Source organism: Globicephala melas, chromosome 2 (assembly GCF_963455315.2).
Source record: "Globicephala melas chromosome 2, mGloMel1.2, whole genome shotgun sequence".
NCBI lineage: Eukaryota > Metazoa > Chordata > Mammalia > Artiodactyla > Delphinidae > Globicephala > Globicephala melas.
In genome coordinates this window covers 120,016,027-120,031,531 of record NC_083315.2, presented here as the reverse complement: position 1 = coordinate 120,031,531, position 15,505 = coordinate 120,016,027, and the positions used below count along the sequence as shown (strand labels likewise).

At 37.1% G+C, this 15,505-nt stretch overlaps 1 protein-coding gene across 5 annotated transcripts in view; it reads right to left on the bottom strand.

Moving 5' to 3' along the window:
• The window catches only part of LRFN5 (leucine rich repeat and fibronectin type III domain containing 5), a 258,215-nt gene that overhangs the window by 174,630 nt on the left and 68,080 nt on the right, over positions 1-15,505 (bottom strand). For 3 of the 5 annotated variants that reach the window (XR_009563113.1, XM_060294775.1, XM_060294774.1), the window contains exon 2: positions 7,559-7,649. The exons of the other annotated variants lie outside the window; for them this stretch is intronic. The gene's annotated coding sequence lies outside the window, so the exon portion shown is untranslated. The remainder of the gene's footprint in view (positions 1-7,558; positions 7,650-15,505) is intronic. 5 annotated transcript variants of the gene reach the window in all.

Genomic DNA, 15,505 nt, shown 5'->3' with positions numbered 1-15,505 from the left:
TAGCCCCCGCTCGCCGCAACTAGAGAAAGTCCACGCGCAGCAACTAAGACCCATCGCAGCCAAAAATAAATTAATTAATTAAAAAAACAAACAAACAATTTAACTTAAACATAGACTGGCCCCATGACAGATAAGCACCAGCTAGGTGACAATACTTTTCAGGGCTGGGGCAAGGTTCTCCAGGAGGCTGCATATGTTTTAAGTCAAGTGTCCAACATATGGCATTGTTTCTCCCATAACCAGGATTCACAGGTCCAGGAATCACGGGGCAGAAATGGAAGTGGCACCATTTACTATTACCTCTAGGGACCCACTAGAAAACTTTTTGATTCCTGTTCCCAAGACTTAATGCTCTACTGGCCTGGAGATCTTAGTTCCAGAGAGAGCAATGCTTCCACCAGGAGATACAACAATGGTTCCATTGAACTGGAAGTTAAGACTGCTACCTGGCTATTTTTGGCTGCTAACACCTCTGAATCAAGCAAGGAAAGGAGTTACAGTGTTGGCTGGGGTAAATGATCATGAATTCCAAGGTGAAATTGGGGTAGTACTCCACAATGGAGGTAAGAGAGAGTATTTCTGGAATACAGGAAATCCCTTAGCATGTTTCTTAGTATTACCATGACCTGTGATTAAAGTTATTGAGAAGTACAACAACCCATCCAAGGACAACTACTAATGGCCCAGACCCTTCAAGAATGAATCACCTTACTAGGTAATTAACCATGACCATCTCAGGTGCTTGCTGAAGGCAAAAGGAATATAGAATGGATAATAGAAGGAAGTAGTTATAAAAACCTGCTTATGACCATGTGACTAGTTAAGGAGGAGGACTAATTATCATGAGTCTTTCCTCCTTATTTTGTTACGAATGTTTGTGTGTGTATATATACATAACTAAGCAAACAACTTTTTTTCTTTCTTCTATTATCCCCTTATCATGTAACATAAGCTGTACTGACTTTATATCAGTATTTAAGTATCGTTAATTTTACATTATAGTATTCAAGTCACAGGATGTCCAGAGAAGAGTAAACATCATTCAAGGACTTTACATCCTCATCTGGGGGGAGGGATTAGTGTTTTCAGTTGTATGTAGGATAGTTATGTTAGGTGAAATTATAACCTTGTTATTGTTCCTGTTTGGAGATTAAGTATGGTTTAAGGTGATGCATATAGGTGCCAAGTTGACAAGCAGTGGTTGTCACTTGTGATGGTTAATTTCATCTGTCAACTTGACTGGGCTAAGGGATACCAGATAGCTGGTAAAACATTATTTCCGTGTATATCTGTAAGGTTGCTTCCAGAAGAAATGAGCATTTGAATTGTTGAACTGCGTAAAGTAGACGGTCCTCCCCAGTGTGAGGAGACATCATCCAGTCCATTTCAAACCCAAATAGAAGGAGGACAAATTCCATCTCTTTGCTTGAACTGAGACACCCATCTTCTACTGCCCTCAGACACTGGTACTCCCAGTTCTTGGCCATTCAGACTCAGATCAGAATTTACACCATCAGCCCCCTCATTCTCAGACTTTTGGACTCAGACTGAATTACACCAGCAGCTTTCCTGTTTTGCCACCTTGCAGTCGACAGATGGTGGGACTTCTTGGCTTCCAAACCATGTAAGCCAATTCCTCTAATAATCTCCTTTTATACATATCTGTATACTTCCTACTTATTCCGACTAATACACACTCGGTCTTTAAAATAAGACTGGCCTAATGACAGATTAAAAATCAGAGTTTCCATGGTTTAATTTACCATGACATCCAGCAGATTGGAAATTGTTTCCAACCATGAACAAGTAAGTACTTTTGAAGACTAGTTTAAGAGCACAAAATCACCTCAGATTTACTTAAACAGAATCTCAACATGACTATCTAAAACATTTGGAGGCTGGCTTCCAGAAAAAATCTCCTAATATGAAAAGGGGTGATAAACCTTACATGTGATTGGATCAGAAAAGTGGAAAAGAAATTACTTTAAGCTTTTCAACCATAGCACTAAGGTAAAAGAGAGCCTCTTCCAGGTCAAGTGACACTAATCTAGCTCTTTAGATCAGATATACTGATTAAAATTTCAACCAGAAACACATTACTTTGGGACCTAACTTGATGCCAAAATGTCTTCTAAAATACCACTTCTCAATGTGAATGTACCTCAGAACCCTGTGCTCTAGGGACCATGTATGTATCATGCAGCCTTGTGGCTAACCATGTCTGATGTCCCATTTTCCCACATCCATGTGAATCATCTATTACCAGACTTTAACAACCACTATGTAGATGGTTGTTAAGTAAGTTTCATTAATAGAATGCATGTCAGACTGATCGGAAGAAGTCACCTCATTTTCCGTGGAGACAGTAAAGATCTTTAAAATGATGTAAATTGTACTTAATTCTAAGCATAAGTAGGGGCTCCATCTAGTTCAAGCAAAAAGGAATTAAATATTAAGGCTGGTCCCTAGGAGAGTCAAATTTGGAAATATTTCACTTTCCATATATACTGAAAGACAAAAAGATATCCAATCCCTTATGACCCTGAAGATGGAGTAATGCCATCATAAACACTTAGGCTAGCAATAAGCATAGGGAAAACACAGAAAGAGGAAGAAAAGTACAGGTTTGTCCCCAGGAGAGTCAAATCTGAAAATGCAGTAGCTCTCCTATATTAGATTATTAAAAAGATGTACATTCTCCTCTGACCCCAGAGAATGGAACAGTATCAATCATCTACATTTAAGTAGGCAAAAGGGAGATACAATCTCCATTCAGGTGTCCTCCCTTTCTCCTACTTCAGAGAGAAGACTTGGAATTGAGCAGAGGAGAAAGCACTTCAGTATGAAAGACACTCCACATTGATACACTGAGTTTTAATTCAGGTAAGAATTAAGTATTCTGAAAAGTCAAAGAGGGGCTTAGATATTGTTTGCAGTGTCTGTTGTAAGGTATAGGATATGCACCACCAATTTTAATTAAGAAACCAAAATACATGAAGGTCAAAGTTCTCCAAAGAAAAACTCTACACTATCAGAATGTGAAAAAAACCTTTAAATAGTCATAATAATGCTGTTAAAATGCTGACATCTACTATACCACATGGCAGCATCATCTTTGGAAAAGGAAGTGTGCTGATTTCCAAAGACTTTTACCATGAAATGATCACCAAATCTGGGGCATTTACTCTGGGAAACATGCACAGTATTCTAGACAAGTATTTATAAATAGTCATTCTCCCAAAGGAAAGATGACAAAACTGCTGTGTGTTGCTGCCCTTTTAAAAAAGAAAACACTTTAGCTGGAAAAGAGCACTGTCTTACTGTCACTGCTCTGAAGGCCACTCAGTTTAATGGAAGAAATGTACTGAAAAAGAAAACTGGTCCAATAGATTGTAATAATTAATGCAATTTTTACAAGCAGACAACAAGTTTTTCTTTCATGGGCCTGGAGAATTATTTGATTGTTCAGGAGTAAAAGCAAAAAAATCCATTGCTAGTTTGTAGAAAAGTTTTCTTCTAAGAAGGAGCCATTTTGAGGCAACTATTAATTATATTAAATTTCTCATCACAATAAAATCAGATGGTGTATAAATCAGAACTCATCATCAAATATCACTACCTATCATCCATATTAAATAGATTGGAAGAAATAATTCAAGTAATTAAAATAATTAAATTGTTTAATTGCTAACTAATTATACAACTATATTTCATTTGTAGATAAATGCTGACATCATCATCAGCCTTTGGTGGCTACACTACAGTCTTAAAATATTCCTGATTTTTAAACCTGAATTTTCATTTCTTTCTTCTTTAAGTCTTACCAGGAGATCTAAAAGGATCTTCCAATAATTAAATCAGACATTGGAATTTGACAAAAGTACAAGACTATCATGGTTTGAAAAGGTAGCTGGCTTACTTAGAGTCTATAAAAATATACTTTGAACTATTTCAGCTTGGGAGAAGTGAGCTGTTTCATCAAGTTCTTTCTTCCTCTCAGTTGAGAGATAGGAAATATATATATTTAAGTACCATTGTCTATTCACTGGCCTCCAGGGAGCACTGTGCAAATTAATGTGATTATGCTTATAAAACACACTGAGCCATGAATAGAAGCTGGTCTATTTATAATCAGAATTCTAGTCAGTATATATGTGTTGTGCCAATTTTTTATGCGATTTAATTTAAGTGTGGACTATATAAGAGATGCCTGATTTACTGTTTAATCATTCTCTTGCCAACACTCCTCCCTCCCCTCTATCTTCATCCTTGTCAGTCACTTCACCACTTTGCCACCTTCACTACTACTGGATGCCTCTAATCTCTGATCTTCTGCTATCATTCTCAGGTATGCTATCAGAGTGAGCTATGTATGCTCGGAACTCCTACTTTGTAACTACCATTTCAGTCAACTCAGTCTCTTTTGTGACCTTTCAAATCAACTGAGTCCTTTTCACCACCAAACTTTTACCATTTTCCGTCTCCACCTTTTTTTGCTTTAGTAGAAACTTGGCATTTCCTAAACCTGAACAGCCATCTTGCCCAAATGCTCATTATGAAAAGGCCATATTGTCTCTCCTGGCTCCTTATGGGAAAGAAGATGGTAAGGGTGTGCTTCCTGATAGCCAGGTCACTTCTCATTTAAAATACTGGCAATAGAATGGAAATGACATAGACTCCCTGTGTCACCTTGAGCAAGTTACTTAACTTCTTTGAGCTGTGGTATCTTCATTTGTAAAATAGACAAAACCTCAGTTTTTTCCTAGGCTTCACTGACTTATGTTTACAAGGATGGAATCATGTTAATAATAATTACCAAGATTTTATCTAGATTCTCCCTCGCCTGCACATGTAGCATCTTTATCCATCTACCAGATCAGCACACAATCTTAAGAATAAGTCTTATATCTACTTGTGTGCAAGTCTGTTCTCCTTGACATTGCCACTGTTCTACTAGGTTCCACTTCAATTAACTGCTTGGCCAGGTATCCCTAACTTTAAGGTGGAGTGCTTGTTAAAATTCAGTTTCTGAATCAGCAGACCTGGGGTGGGGATTGAGGTTCTGCTTTTCTGAATGTTCCCAGATGATGCTGAAGCTGCTGGTCCATGGGCCAAGCTGAGAGGTCAGACTTTCAGATTAGTGTGCTAAGCTCAACTTTTCCCTCTTATGTCTACGATGCTATCACCTGAGCCTTCTCAATAATGGATCGTTTTGGTGGTCTGTGTCCAAAGAGTTGAGGGACTTTAATCTCCTCATCATATTGCTCATTTTTCTGAGTATTACACTGTTTACTTGCAACAGGCTTTCTCTCGGCCAAAAGGAAACACATGGATCTATGCAGCTGATCTGGGGACAGGTCAAGGTTTTACCTATCAAATCAGAACCTCCCATTTGATAAATAATGGCTTTTGATGAACCTATGTTGACCTGGAATCTTCTTTGTTTCAGGAGACATTCTCGCCCAAGAGAATCCTTAATCCTCCTTATAAATTATCTTCCGTAAGTTCTGCCCATAAGGTCACCATATCTTTGTGGACTGGGCTTTAGTAGTAGGAAATACTTTAAATAGAAGATTAGAGGCCCTGTGTTATAATAATTACTTCCAAGAGTTGTTAAGTGGATGAAAAAATATGTACACCATGTAGTTCACAGTGTATGTTCAGTTAGTGTTACCTATTCCTATTGTCCATCAATGTCTAGCACTTGAAGTGATAAGTATCCAAAAAACACTTCCCTTAGCAGAGTCATAGTTCTACAGTAGTAGCTAGCTGATTAGCAAATCCTAAATTTAAAAATGTGTTTATTCATGTATCCAGCAGATAGACGTTGAGTACCAAATATGTATCAGGGATATACCAGGGGGAAAATGAGATAAAAACTGCTGCCCTTGTGGAGTTAACATTCTGGAGGGGGGATTACAATCAAACATTCATTTTACCTTTTTGCTTTGCATTACCTATGAGCAAAGTTCCTGTCTATAGTAAGCCCTTGGGGTGTACACCTAAGGCCTTATCAGCAAAATCACTGCCATCATTTCACCACTACAAAGAACAGGAGAGGTCGATCATCTTATATTCTAATCCCAACCGTCTACTAAGAGATTTGTTTTCCCAGATAAGTAATTTACCTTCTTGATTATGAGCCTCCTCATTTAAAAATTATGAGCATTGGACTGTATTAGCTCTAAATTCCTTCCCAACCCTATTAATCTATGATATTATTATTATACTACTCTTCAAACCCTCAACTCTTGGATCCATTTTTTTCTCCCTCCTTGACAAATTCAAGAGCCAGCTTATGTGCTTCTCTTCCATCCCACATTTGCAAATATCTATACTAACTTTAATAATCACATTGTGGAGCTTCACAGCATCGTGGTTTGAAAACACTTCTCTCCTTCAGGCCATTTATGATAATATTCACTCCACATCAGTCATCTACACCTTGCACAACCATGGTTACTTGACATCTCATACTGTATTCCTATCCCAAGGTTTCACACATATTTTCACTCCCATACCTCACAAAGTTACACATTTACCCCTTTGCATTCATTCATCAGAAACTTCAAACTAAAGTTCCTTCTAATTCACTCAACTCACCGGCTCTTTTCTAGCTACCTGTGTTTCCCCTAAAATGGATGGTGAGCCATGCAATCCTTACTCCTGTCCACAGTTAGGTTCTGTAATACTATCAACAATAGTCACCAGTCCCTTTCTACACACATTCATCTACTTCTCCATTCCCTGGGCTGCAAAGCATAGATGGAGGAAGCATCAACACCATGCATCTATTCCACCAGAAATTTATGTGTCTAGTAGCAAACAGAATGTTAATGTTGCTTTAAAAGTTCTTTAGTAATGCCTTACTGATTACTTTTTTCCTGATCTGTTAATACTCTCCTTCTTTTTCTATATCTTGACAGATATTCTTCCTATTTTCCTAATGTGAAGAGGCCACTGATACACTTTCCCCCTTCAGTTTTTTTCATCCTTAAAACAGACAAAAATGGTTCTTTTTCTCTTTACATGGTTTACTCCCAACTTTAATGTTCTTATTTTATTTCTTTCAGTGCTCTCTGTAATATTCCTCCTTGCCATTGCACTGTTGACTATATCTGCATATGAAGTGCAAGTCATTTCCTGATTAGTATCTGGTATTGACTCAATAACCCTGTTCTCTGTAAGGCTCTCTTCCATGCAATATTAATGTCACAAAAGATAGGTGAGGAAATGCACTCATGAAGTATGTGGAGTTTTACACCGACTATGACCAAAGGCAGTTGGAAATAAAACAGCGCTCCGGTACCCTAGAAGTTCCCTAATCTCATATGTCCTATTAACTCTTTTAAAGACGAACCAACTTTTTCCTGAAATAACGGTACCTTCATGAACTACAGATTCTCTTCCCCCAAACTCCCCCCTCATATTATTTTGACATGTTGCTGCTCTGTAGCTAGAGTTTGTCTCATTTTCATGTGGATTTTTAAAAGCGGTGTCCTTATCTTGATGAGGGGCAGTTACTAAGGCAAGTCAAAAAGAAGCATGAGCAGGTTACCTTTAGCAAGACTCTTGCTCTACTTGTATCATACAACTGAGTTCCAGCTCCTCACTGCTCTGTGGTCTTCATACCAGCAGCATTTCATCACCTGGAAGTTTGTTTGAAAAGCAGAATTTTAGGTCCAACCCCAGAGACTTACTAGGGTAGCCTTACCACCCCAGAATCTTCATTTTATCAAAATATCTCAAGTGATTGCTGTGTACATTAATGTTTGAGATGATTCATTTCTCCTTAGCTCTCTGGTGGTAAAAATGAAAAAAGAAAAATTTGCAAGTCTGTCGTCTACGTTTTTCTGTTTTGTCTTTTCTCGAACTCTCAACTTATACTCTAATAACTTTATCAATTTTATCCAGTGTTATTTCTACAAACTAACTTTGATTGCTTCTCCATTTTTGATACAATAGATGCTTCTGACCAGTACTGCATACTCAATTCCTTGAACAGTTTTAACCAGCAAATATTATACCACACATTCACACACTGATCCTATATAGATGATTGCTGCCAATATATTGTATTGCCAATTATCTCCTAATTTATAATCTGTAGACAGTGAAATCATATAATTTAGGAATTGGAAGGGATGTGGAGATCATAAGTCTAACTCCCCTTATGATGTCTGGCACAAAGTATGCCCTTAATAAATATTTGCTGAATAAAATTTTTAAAAGATATAAAGAGAAAACTGATTTCACAAAGAATAAATGATTATCTCTCAATAACAGAAAAAAGACTAGAATCCAGCCTCTGAAATCCTCCCCAGGTCTTTTTGCCTTTAATTTTCTAGTTCAGTCTTCATTCTCTTCCATGTCCCTATAGCATTAGATCCCAACATTGGCTGCAAAAGAGAACCACCTGGGGAGCTTCAAACATACTGATTCTTGAATCTCAAACCTACAGACTCTGATTTGGTCTGAGGTATACAGCCTGCAGAGTGGAGTTTCTAAGATTCCCCAGGTAATACTAATAGGCAAGCAAGGTACAGAAATATCACTCTGCAAATTTTTAAAAATGATAAATCTGATGAAGTTCCTAGGTGAACCGAAAGCTGCTTGCTCTAGCAACATACTTCAATAAGAAGATTCTATAGCATTTGACAATGTTAACTACCTAGTTCAAAGAAAGTGTTTCAGAATGTAAACTATCCAGGTTCTCCTATACCCTTCCTTCCCTTAATTTTTCATAGGTTACTCTTGCATTACACAATTTTTTTTTGAAGTATAGTTAATTTACAATGTTGTGTTATTCTCAAGTATACAGCAAATTGATTCCGTTATATATATTTTTTCAGATTATTTTCCATTATAGGTTATTATGAGATATTGAGTATAGTTCCCTGTGCTACACAGTACGTCCTTACTGTTTATCTATTTTATATATAGTAGCTTGTATATGTGAATCCCAAACTCCTAATTAATCTCCGCCCCCCGCCCCTAGCTTTCCCCTTTGGTAACCATAAGTTTGTTTCTATGTCTGTGAGTCTATTTCTGTTTTGTAAATAACTTCGTTTATATCATTTTTTTTTAGATTCCACAGATAAATGATATCATATGATATTTATCTTTCTCTGTCTGACTTATTTCACTTAATATGATAATCTCTAGGTCCACCCATGTTGCTGCAAAAGGCATTATTTCACTTTTTATAGATGAGTAATATTCAATTATACACACACACACACACACACACACACACCCCGTATCTTCTTTATACACTCATCTGTCAATGGACATTTAGGTTGCTTCCACAACTTGGCTGTTGTAAATAGTGCTGCTGTGAACATTGGGGTGCATGTATCTTTTCGAATTAGAGTTTTCTCTGGATATATACCCAGGGGTGGGATTGCAAGATCACATGGTAACTCTATTTTTATTTTTTAAGGAACCTCCATAGTGTTCTCCATAGTGGCAATTTACATTCCCACCAACAGTGCAGGCGGGTTCCTTTTCTTCCACACCCTCTCCAGCATTTATTATTGTAGACTTTTAAATGATGGCCATCCTGACTGGTGTGAAGTGATACCTCATTGTAGTTTTGATTTGCTTCTCTAATAATTAGTCATACTGGGGCTTCCCTGGTGGCGCAGTGGTTGGGAGTCCGCCTGCCGATGCAGGGGACACGGGTTTGTGCCCCGGTCGGAGGATCCCACATACCGCGGAGCGGCTGGGCCCGTGAGCCATGGCCACTGAGCCTGCGCATCCGGAGCCTGTGCTCCGCAACGGGAGAGGCCACAGCAGTGAGAGGCCTGCGTACCGCAAAAAAAATAATAATAATAATTAGTCATACTGAACATCTTTTCATGTACTTATTGACCACCTGTATGTCTTCTTTGGAGATATGTCTATTTAGGTCTTCTTCCCATTTTTTGATTGGGTTGTTGATTTTTGTTTGTTTGTTTTTTTAATTAAGCTGTATGAGCTGTTTGTATACAGTAAGTCCCCTACATACGAAACTTCAAGTTGTGAACTTTCAAAGATGTGAACATGCGTTCGCACATCCAATCACGTAAAGCGTGAGTGAAATTGCAGCCTCTCCCTCCTCCAGTTAGTAACTCTTCTTGCTTGTTCACTCAATGCCAGCTCCCGTATGCCAGCTGTTGCACTGTACTACAGTATCTTTCTAGGTACTGTAAGATTAAAAATGTTTTCTTTATTTTTGTGTGTTTGTTTTTTATGTATTATTTGTGTGAAAAGTATTATAAACTTATTACAGTACAGTACTACATAGCCAATTGTGTTAGTTGGGAACCTAAGCTAACTTTGTTGGACTTACGAAAAAATTGGACTTACGAATGTGCTCTCAGAACAGAACTCATTCATATATAGGGGACTTACTATATTTTGAAAATTAATCTCTTGTCAGTAACATCATTTGCAAATATTTTCTCCCAGTCCGTAGGTTGTCTTTTCATTTTGTTTATGGTTTCCTTTGCTGTGAAAAAGCTTTTAAATTTAATTAGGCCCCATTTGTTTATTTTTGCTTTTATTTCCATTACTCTAGGAGATGGACCCAAAAAGATATTGCTGCGATTTATGTCATAGAGTGTTCTTCCCATGTTTCCTTTAGGAGTTTATAGTATCCATTCTTCTATTTAGGTCTTTAATCCATTTGGAGGTGTTTTTTTGTATACAGTGGTAGAGAATGTTCTAATTTCATTCTTTTACATGTAGCTGTCCAGTTTTCCCAGGACCACTTATTGAAGAGACTGCCTTTTCTCCACTGTATATTCTTGCTTCCTTAGTTGTAGACCATAAGTTGTTGACCATAAGGGAATGGGCTTATTTCTGGGCATCCTATCCTGTTCCATTGATCTATATGTCTATTTTCATGCCAGTACTATACTATTTTGATTACTGTAGCTTTGTAGTATAGTCTGAAGTCAGGGAGTGTGATTCCTCCAGCTCCATTCTTCTTTCTCAAGATTGTTTTGACTATTCAAGGTCTTTTGTGTTTTCATACAAATCTTAAAAATTTTTATTCTAGTTCTATGAAAAAAGCCATAGGTAATTTGATAGGGATTGCATTGAACCTATAGTTTGCCTTTGGTAGAATCAACATTATTGATTCTTCCAATCCAAGAACACAGTATATCTTTCGATCTGTTTGTGTGTATGATGTTAGCTGTGGGTTTGCCACACATGGCCTTTATTATGTTGAGGTGTGTTCCTCTATGCCCAGTTTCTGAAGTTTCTATCATAAATGGGTGTTGAATTTGTCAGAAGCTTTTTCTGCATCTATTGAGATGATCATATGGTTTTTAATCTTCAATTTGTTAATGTGGTGTATCACACTGTTTGATTTGCGGATATTGAAAAATTCTTGTATCCCTTGATAAATCCCACTTGATCATTGTGTGATCGTTTTCCTGTATTGTTGGAGTCAGTTTGCTAGTATTCTGTTAAGGATTTTTGCATCTGTTTTCATCAGTGATATTGGCCTGTAATTTTCTTTTTTTGTGATATCTTTGTCTTAAGAAATGTGTTTTACACAGTTCTCAAATTTGCCCATCACCTTAGTGTAAATTTATACCCTCCTCTGTTTTCAAATAAAACATTAAGTATACAATGGAATATTACTCAGTCACACAAAAGGAAATGCTGACATTTGTGACAACATGGATGGACCTTGAGAGCATTATGCTAAACTGAAATAAGTCAGACAAAGAAAAAAATACTGTATCATCTCACTGATACGTGGAATCAAAAAATAAAAACTTTTTTTAAAACCCTCCTAGAAAAAGAGATCAGATTTATTGTTACCAGAGGCAGGGGGTGGGAAACTGGAGGTGGTCAAACGTTATATACTTTCAGTTATAAAATATATAAGTACTGAGGTTGTAATGTACAACATGATAACTATAGTTAATACTGCTGTATGACACAGAAAAGTTGTTGAGAGAGTAGATCCTATAAGTTCTCATCACACAGGAAAAAAACATTTCTTTTCTTTTTTTTAAATTTATATGAGATGAGAGATGTTCACTAAATTTATTGTGGTGATCATTTCACAGTATATGTAAGCCAAGTCATTATGCTACACACCATAAACTTATACAGTGCTATATGTCACGTTAGTGTCAATAAAACTGGATAAAAGGAAAAAAGCAAAAAATATTTACAACTATTCCCTTCATACACAAAATTCTGTTTAATTTTTTCCCCTAACCTCTACAATTTTCCAGGAAACCAGTATCTCAAAATATGTGTTAAATTTTGATAATTTTATGATTTCTCTGGACTCATTCCCTGCCTTAAGAAATGACATAGCCTAATTCTACTGTGATAAATCTCCTACTGCTTTTTTTAACTTCAGAAATTTTTAATAACTCACCTTGTCTATAATATAGACAAAGATTGAGACACTCTTTAAAATATCTTATTCTGTATATAACAGTTATTCCTTAAGTTGGAGGACACAGAAAAGTTGAAAATAAAAGGATGGAAAAAGATAACTCCCCCACCAAAAAAAGCTGGTGAAGCCATATCAGAAAAAGTATATTTTCAAGCAAAAGGCTTTAATGCAGATAGAGTAAAATTTAACAACAATGAATCAATACACAAGGGAAATATTAAAAAATAGCAAAATCTCAGTGTTTAATGATATAGCCTTAAAATATTTAAGCAAAAATTTATAGAACTCAAAGGAGAAACAGACGAATCCATAATCACAGGGGCATATCACGTCTCATGGTAATTATAAGATAACCAAACAAAATTAACAAGAAGACTTCTACTTCTGATTGCAAGAAGAATGTTCTTTAAAAGATTATTGACTTCTTAAACCAAAGTATAATAACAATGTATTTTGGAGTTTATAGAACATGTTGATGTAAAATACATAACAATAATTGTACAAAGCATAGAAAATTATATTGGATAGATAGTATGATAAATGTTAAAGATTGGCATTAAAGATGAATCACAAACTCTAAGGCAATCACAAAATTATAACAGATGTGTACTTGCAGATAAAAAGTCAATAGAGAAAATAAAATGGAATATTTAAAAACGTTCAGTTAATACAGAAGACAAACAAGGAGGAACAGAGACACATAGAAAACAAAGAACACTCTAATTAAAGGAGATCTTGTTAGACAATAACAAGCTAAAAACATAGGTTGAAAATAAAAGGATTGAAAAGAGAATACCTTGCAACTACTAATCATAAAAGGCCTCTCAGGGTGAAACCGTAATTTCAGACTGAGATATAGGGGAAAGGGAGCCTTTAGCTTCTTGGCTGCTTAGGCTCATAGTAGGGCTTCCATAACATGGAGCTGAGTGGTAATGGGGGTAATGGAGCTAGTCGTGGCTCAAACGCCACAGTCTCTCACTGTACTTACAGAGATATAGTAGACATTATTGAATGGATGTTTCTCATTTGCTCTATGCCCTCAGGGTAGTTTCCACAGACATTACATTGATAACATTTTGTAATTTTACTTAACTTGTTTTGCTGGGGAGTTTTGCTCCTTACTTCATCATCCTGGAAGTCAATAAACCACCGTTTATTTTTTAAAGCACTAATTCCATTTGGTCAAATGTGAAAAATCAAACAGGACTATTCCTTTAGGCCTTAAAATTGTGAGTTACAATGAATAACAGATTCGTAATAATCTTATATACTTAACTCATCAAAAGTAGCATATATTGCATTGAAAGCATGGAATAGAAGAAAAAGACAAGATATATGCCCATAACATGATGGAATATCCATTATTGATAGAATAGAATATTATTAGTTTCATCCCTACATATTAAACACATATGGGTAAAAACAAATTACTAAAAATGGTTCCTAATATTTTGTGGGCCTACCACTTCTCCTGGAGAAAATAAACATATTCATACACCGCAAATTCTATAATTTCAGAGGCTTTGTGGCCCTACTGAAGCCCATCCACAAATCTCAGTGAAAAAATTCTTGTATTCAAGAACACCCAATTGAGTGTCACATAAAATAAAAAGACATTCATTTAGGTTGCCAGGATGATGAAGAGACTTTTTTCAAGTTGGGTCCAGAAGAGAGGCACAACATGTAAAAAAATTGTTGCTTTATTCATTCTAACTATTTGTGAGACAAGCTTGAGTACCCAGGCATTAGATAGAATAAAATAATTAAAACATGATCTCTTCTCCTGGGAAGTATTTGATCAAGGGCTAAGTGAAATTTGCAGTCCAATGATATTAGGTGCCTGGCTGAAGGGCAAAGAGAAGTCTGTGTCTAAAAGAAGGCATTTAGGGACTTCCCTGGTGGCACAGTGGTTAAGAATCTGCCTGCCAATGCAGGGGACACGGGTTTGAGCCCTGGTCTGGGAAGATCCCACATGCCACAGAGCAACTAGGCCCGTGAGCCACAACTACTGAGCCTGCACTCTAGAGCCCGCAAGCCACAACTACTGAGTCCGCGTGCCACACCTACTGAAGCCCGTGCGCCTAGAGCCCATGCTCCACAACAAGAGAAGCCATCGCCATGAGAAGCCCGTGTACAACGAAGGGTAGCCTCTGCTCGCTGCAACGACAGAAAGCCCGTGCGCCGCAATGAAGACCTAACGCAGCCGTAAATTAATTAATTGATTTTTAAAAAGGCACTTAAAGTGCGATCTGAAGGAAGGACAGAATTTGAATAAATGGAGAGGAGAAGGAATAGAATCTTACATGAGACACAGAAGAACCTAAGGGAGGAGTCAAACACAACCTTGAGTCTTCAAGGAAGAAGGGATAAAAATAGCTAATATTTGTAGAGTACCTACCACATGTCAAATACATTTCAAAAACATTTTACATGTATTAACCTCACTTAATCCTAACAACATCTAGTGAAGTAACTACACTTATCATCCCAATTTTACAAATAAGGACACTGTGGCATTAGAGAATAAGTATTTCCACTTGGTCAACTAGTAAAGCCAGAACTTGAAAATAAATTGAACTTCTGGTTTCCAGAAACAGTAGCTTTAAGAATAGAGGAAATAAGTCTGGGTAGACCATGCACATGGCTAGATGTTGAATAAATAGGTTTTTAATCAAGATTTGTCTCTGAAGTATGTGATTTCTCTTGCACATATTGTGAGTTATTAGAGCTTCCTGGGTTTGGAAGTGATACTACAAAGTGATGTTTTAGAAAGATTTATTTAGTAATCTTGTTTGCAAAGAGGTGGATTGTTGAAAGAGGTACTGGAGTGAAAGAAACAAGGATTAATTGCTTGAAGAGAGACTAGGATGAACAAAGAGAAATAAACAAGCTAAAGCAGCTGGTATCTAAGATGGAAGGGCAGCAAACAGAATTGTTAGGAGTGGGAAAAAGGAGAAATTTTTTTTTTTTTTTTGCGGTACGCGGGCCTCTCCCTGTTGTGGCCTCTCCCGCTGCGGAGCACAGGCTCCGGACGCGCAGGCTCAGCGGCCATGTCTCACGGGCCCAGCCGCTCCGCGGCATGTGGGATCTTCC